The sequence below is a fragment of the Cricetulus griseus genome (genome assembly GCF_003668045.3).
Source record: "Cricetulus griseus strain 17A/GY chromosome 1 unlocalized genomic scaffold, alternate assembly CriGri-PICRH-1.0 chr1_0, whole genome shotgun sequence".
NCBI lineage: Eukaryota > Metazoa > Chordata > Mammalia > Rodentia > Cricetidae > Cricetulus > Cricetulus griseus.
Genome location: NW_023276806.1, coordinates 249,006,418 through 249,021,356, shown reverse-complemented (window position 1 = coordinate 249,021,356; position 14,939 = coordinate 249,006,418). Strand labels below are relative to the sequence as shown.

The following is a 14,939-nucleotide window of genomic DNA, read 5'->3' as shown; positions in this document are numbered from 1 at the left end:
AGTGAGACGAAAATAGATGAGACAGAGAGACAGACAGACCTATGATCATAGTACTCAAGAGGTAGACAGAGGCGGTTCAAGCCACAGATGTACAGTGAGAACCTGAAGAGAGACAGAGACAGACAGAAGGAGGGAGGGTCTGCGATGAATGGCTTAGTCAGTGAACTAGACAACAATTCAAACCCCAGCAACCACACAGAACCAGGTGAGGTGCTGATTAGCCCAGCACTGGGAAGGTAGAGACCAGAGGCTCTTCGAGGCTCACTAGCCAGCAGTCAGTGAAGTCAGTGGAGCTACAGACTCAGCAAGCAAACCTGTCTCAAACAAAGGTAAGGCCCACAAGATGACTCCAAAGCAAGAGCACCAGCCAAGTCTGTCACCCCGAATTTAAGTCCCATAACCTGCATGGTGGAAGGAGAACTGCAAGTTGCCCTGTGGCCTTTCACATGTGCAAATGTGGCAGCACACACATGCAGACACAGAAATATATAAAGATTTTGTTTTCAGCCGGGCGTTGGTGCACACGCCTTTAATCCCAGCACTCGGGAGGGAGAGGCAGGTGGATCTCTGTGAGTTCGAGACCAGCCTGGTCTACAAGAGCTAGTTCCAGGACAGCCTCCAAAGCCACAGAGAAACCCTGCCTCGAAAAAAAACAAAAAGGATTTTGTTTTAAGACAGAGTCTCATACTATAGCCCTGGCTGTCCTGGAACTCACTGAGATCTGCCTGCCTCTGTGTAACTTTGTAGACCAGGCTGGCCTCGAAGTCACAGAAATCTGCCTGTCTGCCTCTGCTTTAAGTATCCTTAAATCAAAGATGTGTGTCTTCACACCCAGCCAGAAATTTCTAAGATGAGGCAGAGTTTTAAAAGACAACCATCACTGGCCTGCCTCCATGTGCATGCACAAACTGCCCCTGCACACAAAATCTTTACCTAACAGTACATTTATTTATTCATTTATTTTCAAGACAGGGTGTCACTATGTAGCCCCAGCTGGTCTGAAACTCACTGTTAATGGACCAGGCTGGCCTCAAACTCACATAGATCCATCTGTCTCTGCCTCCCAGTGTATGTCTATTTCCTATTTTATTATGTACAGTGTTTTCCCTGTATGTCTGTGTACCACGTGTGTGTTTGGTGCCCACAGATGCCTGAGAGGGCATCAGATCCCCTGAAAGTAGAGTTACAGATGGTTGTGAGCCACCATGTGTGTGCCAGAAAACAAACCCAGGTGCTCCGTTCCGTAAGAGTAGTCAGTGCCCTTCACCAATGAGTTACTACCCCTGCAACTGCCTGGCACCCATCATTTTACTTCTGTGTGGGGCACGTGGAGGTCACAGAACAACTTTATAGAGTTGTTCTCTCCTTTCCCTATAAGAGACCCAGGGATCAAACTCAAGTCATCAAGCTTAACAGCAAGCACCTGTATGTACCTCCTGAGCAGTCCACAAAAGCTTATTTAAAAAAAAAAAGTCTAAAGAAACACCCACAGGCAGATCTGCAGTCTAGAGTAAGATTGTTCCCCTTAACCCCCACTTCTGGAGAAACAAAGGCCCTTAACACTGCCTCATTTCCAGGACTGAGTACCTGTAAGCTGCTGGATAGACCTGCACCTCGGGAACCTCTAGTTCCATCCTCAAGGATCCACAAGGCTGGCAACCCAAAACAGTGAACAAGTGACGGAGTTCTACATGCCGGTAGCTCTTGAAACACTGAAGAGTTAGTTTTCTCATGCCCAATAAGATATCCTTTGGTCCCCATAACCAGAGCCAAAAACTGCCAGCATCACCCCCTCCACACCCAGGAGATACAAGGCCCCATTCACCGATAGCCTTGATACGCCACTCAACAGGTGAGAAATCTGAAGCCATTGCCAGGGTCTCTCAGCTGTAGACGGTGGTAGAGAGAGTGCTCTGCACTTGAGGCCCTGGGTTCTATTCCTGACTCTGTTGGGACCCTAGCCCAGGACACAGATATGAACCACTGCAGTACCAGGGACAATCAGACTTGTAGACAGTCCCACAGCTGGGAAAACATTCCCAGACTAAGACATGCATATCAGACCTAAGGGTCCTCTCCTACATATACATATAGACTTAACCTTTTCCTAGCCTTCCAGAGATTCCCGGTGCACACCTGCATGATCTCCAGGCTGCTGCAGATCAAGCTTCACTGTTTCTTTTAAAACTTTGGTGAATCCCAGGAGCACAGCCAACCACAACCACCAGCATCTGCTTTCAAAACACAAACTTCGGAGTGAATGCCTGCCAGCCTACAAGCAGAGGGAAGGGGTTTGAAGACTTCACAGACAAATCACGAGCTGGTTCATAAGCCAACAGCCATTTTTACCTTCATCTCCCACAGACGCACACACCAAGCTCACAGAAGTCAATCAGGGTTGCACAAAGCATGTGTGTAGCCAGTGGTAGAAATCTGAAGCAGGAGAATCCAAAGTTTAAGACAGGCCTGAACTGTACAGGGAAACCCTGTAGAAAGAAAGAAAGAAAGAAAGAAAGAAAGAAAGAAAGAAAGAAAGAAAGAAAGAAAGAAAGGAAGGAAGGAAGGAAGGAAGGAAGGAAGGAAGGAAGGAAGGAAGGAAGGAGGGAGAAGGGAGAAGCAGAAGAGGATTTCTCAGGATAAGTGGTCATGATGGGTGTAATGCTAAGGTTAGACACTGCTCCTGCTGAGGATTCAAACTCATGCCTGCTTAGCAAGTCCTCTCCCCACTGAATCATCTCTCCAGCTCCCAGAGCATCTTAAGTGCCCGGGGTCTTATGTGGGTGCACTGGAAGAAAAGCAAGTGTTCTTAAATGCTGAGCCATCCCTCTGGCCCCACTTCTGTCACAGCTCACATGTGCAGGTCAGGGAACAACTTAAAGTCATCAGTTCTCTCCTTCCACCATGGGAGTCCAAGGCATGGAATTCAGGATGCCAGGTTTAGCAGCAAGCATTTTTACCTACCAAGTCATTGTACTAGCTCCTTTCTTGGGTCTTTCTGCAAAAGATTCCAAAACTCAAATTGGACAACAGGTACAGTGGCTCACACATGGAGGGTTAAAGCAGGAATGACCCTGAGTTTGAGCCCAGCTTGGGCTCTTACGAAACCCTGTCTCAAAAATAAAGTCAGGTCACCTATTATCCCAGCACCTGAGATGCAGAAGCAGGAGATCTGGAATTCAAGGCTGACTACATAGTAGCTCCCAGGTCAGTCTAGGCTACATGAGACCTGTCTCAAAAAAGAAATTACACAAGTAAAAAATTTAAATCCTCCAAGCTTAAACAGCCTTAGAATCTAAAACAAACACATCAACTCCCAACCAGCTCTCAGGGCTCCAGTACCATACACACACCTCTTCCTAGAGCCCAGAATTGCTAGAAAGTTCTTTTACCATCTAAGGTAAGTTCTGAGTCCTTGTAATTTGCATTCACCTGTCCCTCCTACAATTTCTTTAACAAAAAAACAGAGGAGGCTGTTTCTTCATATGCAAGTGGCCTGCCATTGTTTTACCTTAACTATGCCCCCACTCTCAAAGCTCGCACAAAGCACTACTATCTGTGGAGGAATGCAGAACAGACTCCAAACACCTCCGGGTCAGACTCACTCCCTGAGTTCACAAGGGTGCAGATGGTCACATGGGCTCACCACATGTCCACTCAGGGCAACAAAGCAGAAAAAGGCCACCCAGAGCTATGGGCTATCTCACTCACATCTAGCCTCTCACAGGACCCAGGTCCCTCCACCTCTGCCTAACTACCAATTCCATACCTCTAAAACTCAGGACCCGATCTCAGATCTACATCACCCTCCAGTCCCCACTCAACTGCTATCCCAAACAGGTTCCCACTGCCCTTCCTATCTTAGGGCACTCGAGGGCCACCTTACCTATCACAGGGTCCCAGAGCTCAGCAGAGGCAGAGCCTGGAAGAGACTCCTAACAGTTACAAGAGACAAAAATGTCCTAGTCTCTGACTCCAGTTAAGCACCACCAATCAATCTGCCCACCGTGTCTCAGACACTTGCCCCCCCACCTTTTATTAAGGCAGGCAAACCCCAGGCACATCAGGTTCTCCTGCTCAACAGTGACCCGACAGCCCAAAAAAGTCAGCTGGGCAGGAACTGGGGCCACTTGATCGCATCTGTATTCCTATCATCCATCCCAGCCTGCCGGCTAAGCACCTCTGTCAGAGAATCCCATTTTGTTCCATCCAGTCACTTCACAGTGTGGAGATGAAAACCCTGAGCAGCACTGTACTCCAGGACCATAAGAGTAGCTTAGGCTCTTATATGTCCATCGATTTGGGTTTTTTTTGTTGTTTTGTTTTGTTTTGTTTTGGTCCTGTTGAATCTCTAGGTACACGTGTGCTCTATCCCCAGTCTCTGAATGAACTTAAAACAGCTCAAAAGGGGTGAGTGGGAGCCCATTCAGCAGTAGTGCTCTCGCCTAACATGCACAAGGCCTTGGGTTTCACACCTCCCCCCCTCAATAAAAACAACTTTTAGAACAGCCAACAGGTGCCCCCAAGCAGTTCAGCCTCCTTCCAGCTTCTACAGTAAGTAATAACAACATACAGGGAGGTAGCTCCCATCACAGCCAACAAGAAGCAGCCTCTAGGCCACTCATTTCACAGCAAGTTCCTTCCCTGGGGCTGCCTGTCTTTGTTGCTATCTCTATGTCTGGAGAAAGAACCCACACCCCACACTCCCCAAATACTCCAGTATCAGAAAAGTCATCTACCCAATCCCAAAACCAAGAGCCTGGAGCCTCCTCGGCTCTACCTCTCCTGTGACACTGTGAGGAACACCCCAGTAACTGGAATGGTCTTTGCCAGACATAAAGGCCACGCAAAGGGATAGTCGGACATGACTGGGGTTGTATGTAACACCAGCATGGATCAGGAGATTATGAAACACACTGAGCCCTCTACCAACATCACCCTAAGTGGGATTTGCCAATCTTGCCTCTGTCACTGTCAGAGCTGCTGTGAGGCTGACAGGTGCTCTCTCTGCTTGCTGCTCCCCATTGCCAGAGCCAACTCTGGACCTCCAGAGTGTCAGCAGTTAGGAGAAGTTACTTTCTTAATGAGACAGGGAAGCGCTGCTTAAGCTTTAAACCATCACCCACTGGATTTCTGGGGCAGGAAGCCCTGGGATTCCTGAAGCAGCCCTGCATCACTTCCTCCCCATGTCCTGTCCTCTAAGCAGGCACCCACAATGACCTCAGGCACAAAAGCAGACAAGGCCAGGAGGGAGGAAACCAGTCGGTGGACCTATATAAACAAACCTAACCCTAAGCAAACCTAATGTAAGGGACAGGCCAGACAGACCAACCAGGGTACTCTATATGACTGGCCAGCTAGCAGGCTGTCCTTCCTTCTGCAAGTCAGTGCTAGGATTAAAGGCATGCGCCACCACTGCCCAGCTCCCCTTTGGGGTCTTAATTTCCAGTTTGTACCATGAAGAATTTCCTGGCTCACACTAAGTGTGAGGTTTGGTAGAGCAGAGCACAGAGGAAAGCCCACAGGGGATGCTACAACTGTCTGCTGCCTCAAAATTACTTTTTAAAATCTCTGTGTGTTGTGTGTTTGTGTGTGTGTCATGTGTGTATGTGTTAATGTGTGCAAATACTGGTGCATGCATGCCAAAGTGTGTATGTGTGGAGGTAAGGTTACAGTACTCACCGTCCACCTGGAGACATGGTCCTGTCCAAGTGTTCACTGCTACATACACTAGACTGACTAACTCTTGAGCCTCCCAGGGTTCTCCTGTACCCACTCCATATCTATAGGAACAACTGGGTTACAGGTGCATGGTGTATCCACCTTTACTTAGGGACTGTAGGTGTCCAAATTCAGGTCCTCACACCTGTCCACCCACTGAGCTACCTCCTTAGCACCCAAGGCCAAGGGCTTCAAGCATGGTAGTGCCATGAAGCAGTATCCTCAGCCTAACCGCTCCATTTCTAACGCAACAATCTGATAAACATGATCACACTGCCATCCACACTCAGGACTTAATACCACGAAATGTTCAAAATGGCCAGCAAGACAGCTAAGCACAATAAAAGCACTTACATGCTACGGGCCTGGCAACTGCAGTCCATTCTCTGGAACCCAGTTAAAGGCATGCAGACACGCCCACAATTTCAAACCATGCATAAACAACAATAAGCAGCTGGGTGCAGTGATGCACACATTTAACCAGCCTTCAGGATGCAGACAGGTGACTCTGTGAGTTCAAGGCCAGCCTGCTCTATAGAGTGAGTTCCAAGGACAGTGAGGGGTACAAAGAAAGACCCTATCTCAAAAACTGAAAATAAATAAAGCAGGCCAGGCAGTACCACCCACTACTGAGATCAAGCTCCCACCTCTTCCTGAGGATTCAGCACCAGAACTACTTCTACAGGTGGAAAGAAGGAAAGATTGCACAAATTTTTTACTGCAAAAACAAAAACAGGGCTGGGCAGTGGTTGTGGTGGTGGTGGTGGTGGTGGTGGTGGTGCACACCTTTAATTCAAGCACTCAGAGGCAAAGGCAGTCGGATCTCTGTAAATTCAAGGCCACCCTGGCCTACAGAAGTTCCAGAACAGGCTCCAAAAGCTACAAAGAGAAACCCTTTCTCAAAAAGCCAAAACCAAAAAACAGGTTGAAAATGGCTCAGTGGTTGAAAGAACTGGCTGCTCTTGTAAAGAACTCTGGTTCAGTTTCCAGCACCCACATGGTAGTTCACAACCATCTACAACTCAAATTCCAGGGGATCCCACACCCTACCACCACTGCAGGTACCAAGTACACATACAGTACACAGACATTCATGCAAACACAAAAAAAGCCTCGAGTTGGTGGCACACGCCTTTAATTCCAGCACTCCGGAGGCAGAAGCAGGAGGATCTCTGTGAGTTCGAGGCCAACCTGGTCTCCAGAGTGAGTGCAGGATGGGCTCCAAAGCTACACAGAGAAACCCTGTCTCGAAAAACCACAACACACACACACACACACACACACACACACACACACACACACACACAAATCTTTGACAAATAATCTCCTTTTGGGCACCGTGACACACTCCTTTACTTTAATCTCAGCACTCAGGAGACAGAGGTAGGTGGATCTCTGAGTTCGAAACCAGCCTGGTCAATATATCAAGTTCTAGGCAGCCAGATTGCTTCAAACAAGCTTGCAAATTTTCCTATAGGAAAGCAGGATCCATCACCTACCAGTTCATCTACCAAGCAAGTTAAGAAAAAGGCAAGCATACCAGTAACTATGCTCCAATCAATGGGCATAAAGAGAACCCCCAGGAGGCTGGGCGGTGGTGGTGCACACCTTTAATCCCAGCTCTTGGGAGGCAGAGGCAGAGGCATGCAGATCTCTGAGTTCAAGAGACCAGCCTGGTCTACAAAAGCTAGTTCCAGGACAGCCTCCAAAGCCACAGAGAACCCTGTCGAGAGAGAGAGAGAGAGAGAGAGAGAGAGAGAGAGAGGGGGGGAGGGAGGGAGGGAGGGAGGGGGAGGGGGAGGGGGGGAGGGAGAGGGAGGGAGAGGGAGGGAGAGGGAGGAGAGGGAGGGAGGGAGGGAGAGGAGGGAGAGGAGGGGAGAGGGAGGGAGAGGGAGAGGAGGGAGGGGGGGGAGAGGGAGGGAGAGGGAGGGGGAGAGGAGGGGGGAGAGAGAGGGGGAGAGAGGGGGAGAGAGGGGGAGAGAGGGGGGGAGAGGGGGGGAGAGAGAGGGGGAGAGAGGGAGGGAGAGAGGAGGGGGAGAGGGGGGAGGAGAGAGGGAGGGAGAGAGGGAGGGAGAGAGGGAGAGGAGGAGGGGGAGAGGGAGGGGGAGAGAGAGGGGGAGAGGGAGAGGAGGGGAGAGGGAGGGAGAGAGGGAGGGAGGAGGGAGGGAGGAGAGGGAGAGAGGGAGGGAGGGGGGAGAGGGAGAGAGAGAGAGGAGGAGGGAGGGAGAGAGAGAGAGAGAGAGAGGGAGAGAGAGAGAGAGAGAGAGAGAGAGAGAGAGAGAGAGAACACGAGAACACACCCTCCCAGGACAGGGCTGGCTCAGGAATCCTGAGGAAACCCCACCACTTACAGAATTCAACCTACCAACCTACTCACAGGCTAGAGTACCAAATGAGACATTGCAGAAAAACCTCAACAACACCCAAGCCAAGTATGCCACAGGCCTAAGTGACTCAACGCATTCAATCCAGTTCTTAAGACAATTTGGTTTGGCCAAGCACTCATGGCACATACCTGTGATCCCAACTTCAAGAGGCAGACCATGTAACAATTCCAGCCTCTGTACCTCCCTGAATGCCAATCAAGCTCCAGGCTCTAGGAGAGCCTCTCTCAAAGGAACAAGGTAGAGAGGATAAGCACACATAACAGCCATGCACATACACACACGTGTTTGTGATGTTCTGTTTTCCTATCAAACCTCCAAAAGTGGCTGGGGAAAAAAGGTTCTGTCTGTGGACACAAATGAGGATAAGCACACAAGAAAAATATAACTCTGCATCTCTACCATGAAACTCATACCTAGAAACTCAAAGGACAGAAATGTAGACCTAAGTCCAGCTCACCAGCTAAAGTGAGCAGCTAACTAAGGTGAGAATGTGTTCCACAGTGCAAAGTCAAGGGCAATGTACTGCAGAAGCCATGTCTGGGACAGTGCTGGGGTAGGTCAGAAAATAGATATAGCACATAGGTGCTCCTCTTTCAGGTTAGCCAGGCCAACATGCAGGTGAGAATCCTGCTCCCCAAACCTTCCACACTCAGGGCTGGAGAGAGGGCTCAACAATTAAGAGCATTGGCTGCTTCTGCAGAGGACTGAGGTTCTGTTCTTAGCATCCACATGGTGATTCACCTATAACTCCAGTTCCAGGGGATCTGATGCCCTCTTCTTACCTTCACAGGCACCAGGATTCCAAGTGGTGCGAAACATTCATGAAGCAAAACACCCATGCACAAAATAAAATAAATGTAAACAAACAAACAAACAAACCCCCATACCCTTGGCCTGTGGCGGGAGTCCCTGGTCTATATACCAAGTTCCAGGCCAGCCAGGGCCACACAGAGAAACCCTGTTCCCCTATGCCCCTGAGAGAGAAGGGGGGCTGCTCAATCTGAGTGACTCACTCACTAGGGAGGTTTCAGCTCCAAGGTGAGGAAAAGAGGGGAGACAATGACTGTTGACACTTCCCACTTTCCTCACAGTCATCCTAGAAAGTCAAAAATCACTTGCCTACAGATGAGCAAGCTGAGGCCATGTGGCCAGGTGACCCACCCAAGATGAAAAAACGGTTACTAAGCAGTCATAGACAGCTCTGCCTACTTAGGCTGGCTGAAGAGCTACCTGGAGAACTGTTCTCTAGAAAAATGAAAGACCCTAGTGCTCCCAGTGGCCACTGTGCGCACAACCCACCAGTGACTACACCATAACAAAGACAGTTGAGTAGGACCCACAGCTCCCAAAGGACCCATGGCAGATCTGCTAGTTATGGCTAGAGAAGCTACCCTGAAGCTGGGGTGCTAGGCTGCCTCCTAGCCAGGCATTGGTGGCGCACACCTTTAATCCCAGCACTCAGGAGGCAGAGGCAGGCAGATCTCTGTGAGTTCCAGGCCAGCCTGGTCTACAGAGTGAGTGACTGGATAGGCTCCAAAGCTACACAGAGAAACCCTGTCTCGAAAAACAAAAACAAAACAAAACAAAAGGCTGCCTCCTTTCTTGAGGAGAGAGCCAACCTGGTGTTGCCAGAGAGGCCTGTGACTAGCAGAGAAAACTAAGTGCGAAAGGTGGATATGAGTTCTTCAGAGACCAGCCCAGAAAGTGGCACTCCCAAGCACCTCCTCATGGTATTGGACTTTGCATCCTTCATCTGGATGGAACATGAGGCCAGGCTGTCATACAAAACTGAGACGATGATTCCCAGGGCACACAGACATTGGCGATCTGTTCCAAGGTGAAGTTGCTCTGACATCCCTGACTGCACTTCACTGTGCTAAAGCCCACAGGCATGAAGAGACTGTGAGCATTCCTTATCTCATTAAATTCCAACACAACCTCCCCAAGCAGATATGAAGTACCACCCCTTTTCCAGAAAAGAAGACCAAAGGGCGGTTCACAGCAGCCAGTCACTAGCAAGTGGCAGGCGGGGCTCATACCCAGGCAGAACAGGCTAAGTCAGGCCATCAAGAGCAGTATAAAGTGCTCAAAAGCACCTCAGGTAGGCTGCAGGAACAGAAAAATCAAACTAGCCAGGTTGGGGGGGGGGGTTCCAAAAGAGTTGACAACAAATCCTTCAAACAAGTGGCCTTTACCCTGTCCCCAGCCACAGCGCCACCAGACACAATGTCATCTTTTGAGGACAAGTAGCCTCCAGAGTCCTACAACCCCAAACCTCCAGTCCCAGCCTCTGACAGAGGCATCACCAGACCTATCAAATGAGGAGCCCCTGAACTGAAACTGAAACTAGATCAGAATATGGAAGGTTAAGTCCCTCAGGAGCTCACCTGGGAAACAAGTGCTTCTTCCAAGATGAAGAGAGAAAGTGTGGTGTGCAGCCCACGTAAGTGGCAAGAGGCCCTGGCTGGGCAACCTGAAGCCTCCCAGTCCCATCCTGAATCTACCCATAGGTAGATTTAATAGAATACCTACGGGTATTCTATTAAAATAAATTCCTTTGTCTTCTAAAAGACTAACCTACATTTTCATCACACAAAAAGAGGTCACAAATACAGCCTGGAAAGCTCCAGGAGAGGGAGGGACAGGGGATTGAGCCCAACATTCTCCTGACTAAAAAAGTCCTGGATCACATTAAAGGAGTCTTCTGGTGCCCAGAAGAATGGGCACTCTCCTTTCCTGAAGACACCAGTCTGGTGACTTCTACTTTGCTGTAATCAGCTCAACCACCACTGGCTTCCTAGTTCAATCCAAAGAAGCCACTTTGTACAGATGGGACACCAAGTCGGTCCTGCTACCTGACAGTGGGCTACCTATTGAAACAGCATCCATGCTAACCAATGACCACACTCAGCCTTCAACTGTGGCACTGACAACTTGTTCTTCAGGTTCTTAGGAGGAAACCCCAGCCATGCTCCTCTAAGACTGCACCTACAGCCTGTTTCATAATCTTCCCAGCTCTCTACACTGAGCATAAATTACTTCGCTTTTAAGAGAAATAGCCTTGCTGCTCCCTGTGAGTCCAGGCAGGAGCTTTCTGGAGTCCAGGCAAGAACTTTCTCAACACCCAGACACTCAGCTGCTAGGCTGGGCTCGTCTTAAGTCCAACTCTCTGGAAGGGCTGAAAACCAAGACTTCAAGATCTTAATTTCCTCTAGAACGGACACCAGACAGCGTTGACATTGCTGAGTGGCACTGCTGCTGTCCCACCCACATCTTCAGTGGTCTGTTCAGACCTAGAGAGGTCTGGGCTCTGTTGTTCCCTTTGATGAGTCCCACTGCTCTCAGGGGAAACCCCAGCTGCCAGCCTGCCCAGCCTATCCACAGGATGGAGGGGGAGCCACCCAGCAGAGGGCCTACACACATACATAATCAACACACACTGAACAATTCCAGTCTGCCTTCAACTCAAGCACTCTTCAGCCAGAAACTTTCCATTTTTCTCTCGATGTACTCAACCCCTACTTATCCTGTGACCCCAAAGGGAAAAGCCCCAGCCCACAAGGTCACACAGCCCTTCTCCCCTGTCCCACTAATCTCACTGTACCTCTCCTGAGAAGGCATTCCTAGTGCAGAGCCAGAGGCACAGCATGTGCACCGATATGCACTGAATAATCAATCTGAAAATCAGTACTTGTAACGCCAGAAATTCACAGAATAAATGATGCAGAACAAGTCAGGCAGCTACTGGAGAACTGAGCATCTAAGTCTTAACAACATGCTTTATCACTCAAATAAGGGTTGAGCATTATGCCAAGTTTGAGGCCAGCCTGGGAAATAGTGACTCCATGCCAGCCTATGCTACAGTCCCAGTCTCAAAAAGAAACAAACCAAACATAAAAAACTCCTTCCTTGCCGGGCGTTGGTGGCGCACGGCTTTAATCCCAGCACCCGGGAGGCAGAGGCAGGCGGATCTCTGTGAGTTCGAGACTAGCCTGGTCTACAAGAGCTAGTTCCAGGACAGCCTCCAAAGCCACAGGGAAACCCTGTCTCGAAAAACCAAAAAAAAAAACTCCTTCCTGGGGGTGAATGGGGCAGCACACTGACACAACAGTTTCCAGAAAGCTTCCTGAGGAGGCTCGGGCCCAAACACCAAACAGATCCAACACCATCACAATATGCTTCATCACAGGACCTGCCAAATGACTCAGTAATAGAGATGACATGACACTAAAGAAATGTCATCAGAGTGGAACTGACAAGGCATGGTGATCAATCAGCGATGCACAGATACTTCCATTTCCTGCACTACACTGATTCCAAGGCTAAAGTCAATCCTTGAATTAAAGAGAGGGTTGAGGCAGGATGTTCAGCTGGGAAAGATACTTGCCCCCAAGCCTGAACACCTAATATCTTTCTCTGGAACACATTCGGTGGAAATCAAGAAGCAACTCCTCAAAGTTGCTTGTACACACACACACAGTAACATTTTTAAATGCTTCAGAATTTGAGGGAGCAGATGAAGAATGAGAGATGGTAGTGAGCGAAGAAAGCCTAGGGAACGCTCTCAAAATTCCCACACTTAACTGCTTCCTCTAGAAAACTCTTGAGTCTGCAGCAGCAGCCTGATGACTGTGTCCCTCAAAGGCCAGCTGGATTCCGTTCTCCAGGGACACAGCAAGGCTGGCATAGTGTTCTTGTCACCAGATTACACCGCCTCCATGCAAGCAGAGGTACACGGAGCTTGCCTTATGTTCTGGAGTTCGGGGAATTCTCACAGGCAGGCTGGAAACAGCAGCATTCCCCAACTCTAGCACTGAGAGGAACCACAAGCCCATCTTTAACCTCTACACTAAGGGGGGGTGGGGAGACAACGACAGAGATAGCAAGCAGGTATTAACACACCCAACATCCCAAAGGATCCTTTCTTTCTTTTTTGCTACTTGCTATAGTTACAAAGGAAACTTGGGTCTCGTACACAGTAGGTTCTCATATCTGAGGGCCAGGTCTAAGCCACACATTGGAGGCTATTCACAAACAGTGCTGTGGTATAATGTTGCTTTTTTAAAAAGTTGTAATCTCTGAAGGGCAGGATAAGACCAGAAAAAAAACTGAGGCTCAGACTACAGGGTTTTTCTGTCCACAACCAGGTGTCACTTTGTGCATGGACACACACACACACACACACACACACACACACACACACACACACACACACACACGGATGTGGGGAGCCCTGTGTACTCCGAGAAGACAAAAAAAAGTCAACGCTGTGAAGAAGAAAATGTAAGGCTCAGGAGACTGACCCGGACTTTGTCCTAAAGATAAGGGTGAACTGCCTACAGTGGGTCAGGGTTACAAAACTTGCAGCCCCTGCTAAACTACAAGGGCAGGGAGGAAACGGGCACCCCAGGATGCTGAACAGGTCCTGATAAGGGGGTCCCCATTCATTTCTAGGTCTCAGTGAGCACAGACCCATATCGGTGTCCGGCGGCGGCTGAGGCCTGCCCAGAAGCCTTTCCTTGTTGAAGTGATCAATTCCGATTCTTGGCATTAATCCCTTTAAAAGGCCAGCTGCTGCTGTCTAGTCACTGATGCCAACCCGTTCCAGGTGGAAGAAAAAAAGAAATTAATAGAGCCACCTCGTAGACCCGGAGGCAAATTTAAAGTAGAGGGCCATGAGTAAGCCAGGAACCAAGGGAGGGGGAAGGGTCCCATGGCTCCCCGGGGTCAAGCAGGAAGGGCGCGAGCCCAAGCAGGACGGGGGGGGGGGAGGGGGGAGGGCCAGTCCTGCAGGCGTGGGCGCGCGGGGACTCTTATTCTGACACGGGATCCTCCTCCGCCGCCGCCGCCGCCCCCACTGCCGCCGCCGGATTCAACGCCACCGCCGGGCCGGGACCCCCGACCCTCGCGTGGACCCTCTCCCCACGCCATTCGCCCACGTGCTGCGCTCCCGCCGCCCCCGCCGGTACGGACACCCAGCCCGAAAAGCTCAGGAGGCAGCGAGGCGGCTCAGCCACTTCCCGGGACCCCGGCCCCCAGACCCACGTGCGCGGGCGGCGGGGAACTTTCCCGCGGCGCGAGCGAAGCGAACCGCAGCGCAGCTCGCCGTATTCGACAGTGCTCCCACTTTCCCGCGCCCCCGCCCCGCCTGGCCAAGTTTGCTGGGAACTTACCCGGCTGCGCGCCGACCGGGCCCGGGGGCAGCGCGCGGGTCCAGAGCCGGGGGCGCCGGCCGCGCGTGCTCGCTGCGCCTGAGGGGCCGCCCGGGCCCGCGGCGCTCGCTCCGCCGCTCCACCCGCCCGCGCCGCCGGCCAGATAATGCGCCCCTCGGCCTCACACATGGAGCCCGGCGCCGGCGTCACCGCCCGGGACATGCGCACCAGGTCAGCGCGCCCGGCCCGCGGCCCCCAAAACACCGGGGAGCTCTTAAAGGCGACGCCGCCCTCCCGCGCCCCGATGGGCGGGGCCCTGGAAGGGGAGGGGCTCTGTGGGCGTGGCTGTTGTGGGCGGGGTCGGGCGGGCCTCCCCGGAAGCGCCGCCCTCCCCACCCCGCAGATCCGCGGCTCAGGGCTGGGCTGCCCGGTTTTCCACACGAGCTGCTGCGCGCCCCCCGGGCAGTGGCCAGCTTGGCGCGCACAACCCGGCCGCGCCCAGGGCTGACTCACGCTGACCTCGCCCGGTCCCTGCGCGGCCACCTCTGGCAACTCTGAAACACGCGCTCGGGGCCTCGCGAGGCTCCCTCTCAGAAACTTCGGCGTTGACTTCCTGGGAGAGGGTGCGAACGGCTCCCTCCCCCGAGCCGCCAACAGCTCTTTAGACGAAACAACCCCACCT

The 14,939-nt window shown here is 51.2% G+C and overlaps 1 protein-coding gene across 12 annotated transcripts in view; it reads right to left on the bottom strand.

The window, feature by feature from the left end:
- Positions 1 to 14,939, bottom strand: part of Gatad2a (GATA zinc finger domain containing 2A) — an 89,794-nt gene that overhangs the window by 51,565 nt on the left and 23,290 nt on the right. The window contains exon 1 of one of the 12 annotated variants that reach the window (XM_035451605.1): positions 14,279 to 14,505. The exons of 10 other annotated variants lie outside the window; for them this stretch is intronic. The gene's annotated coding sequence lies outside the window, so the exon portion shown is untranslated. Of the gene's footprint in view, positions 1 to 14,278; positions 14,506 to 14,939 lie in introns of those variants that run through there. One more of the 12 variants, XM_027394627.2, reaches the window with a different exon arrangement.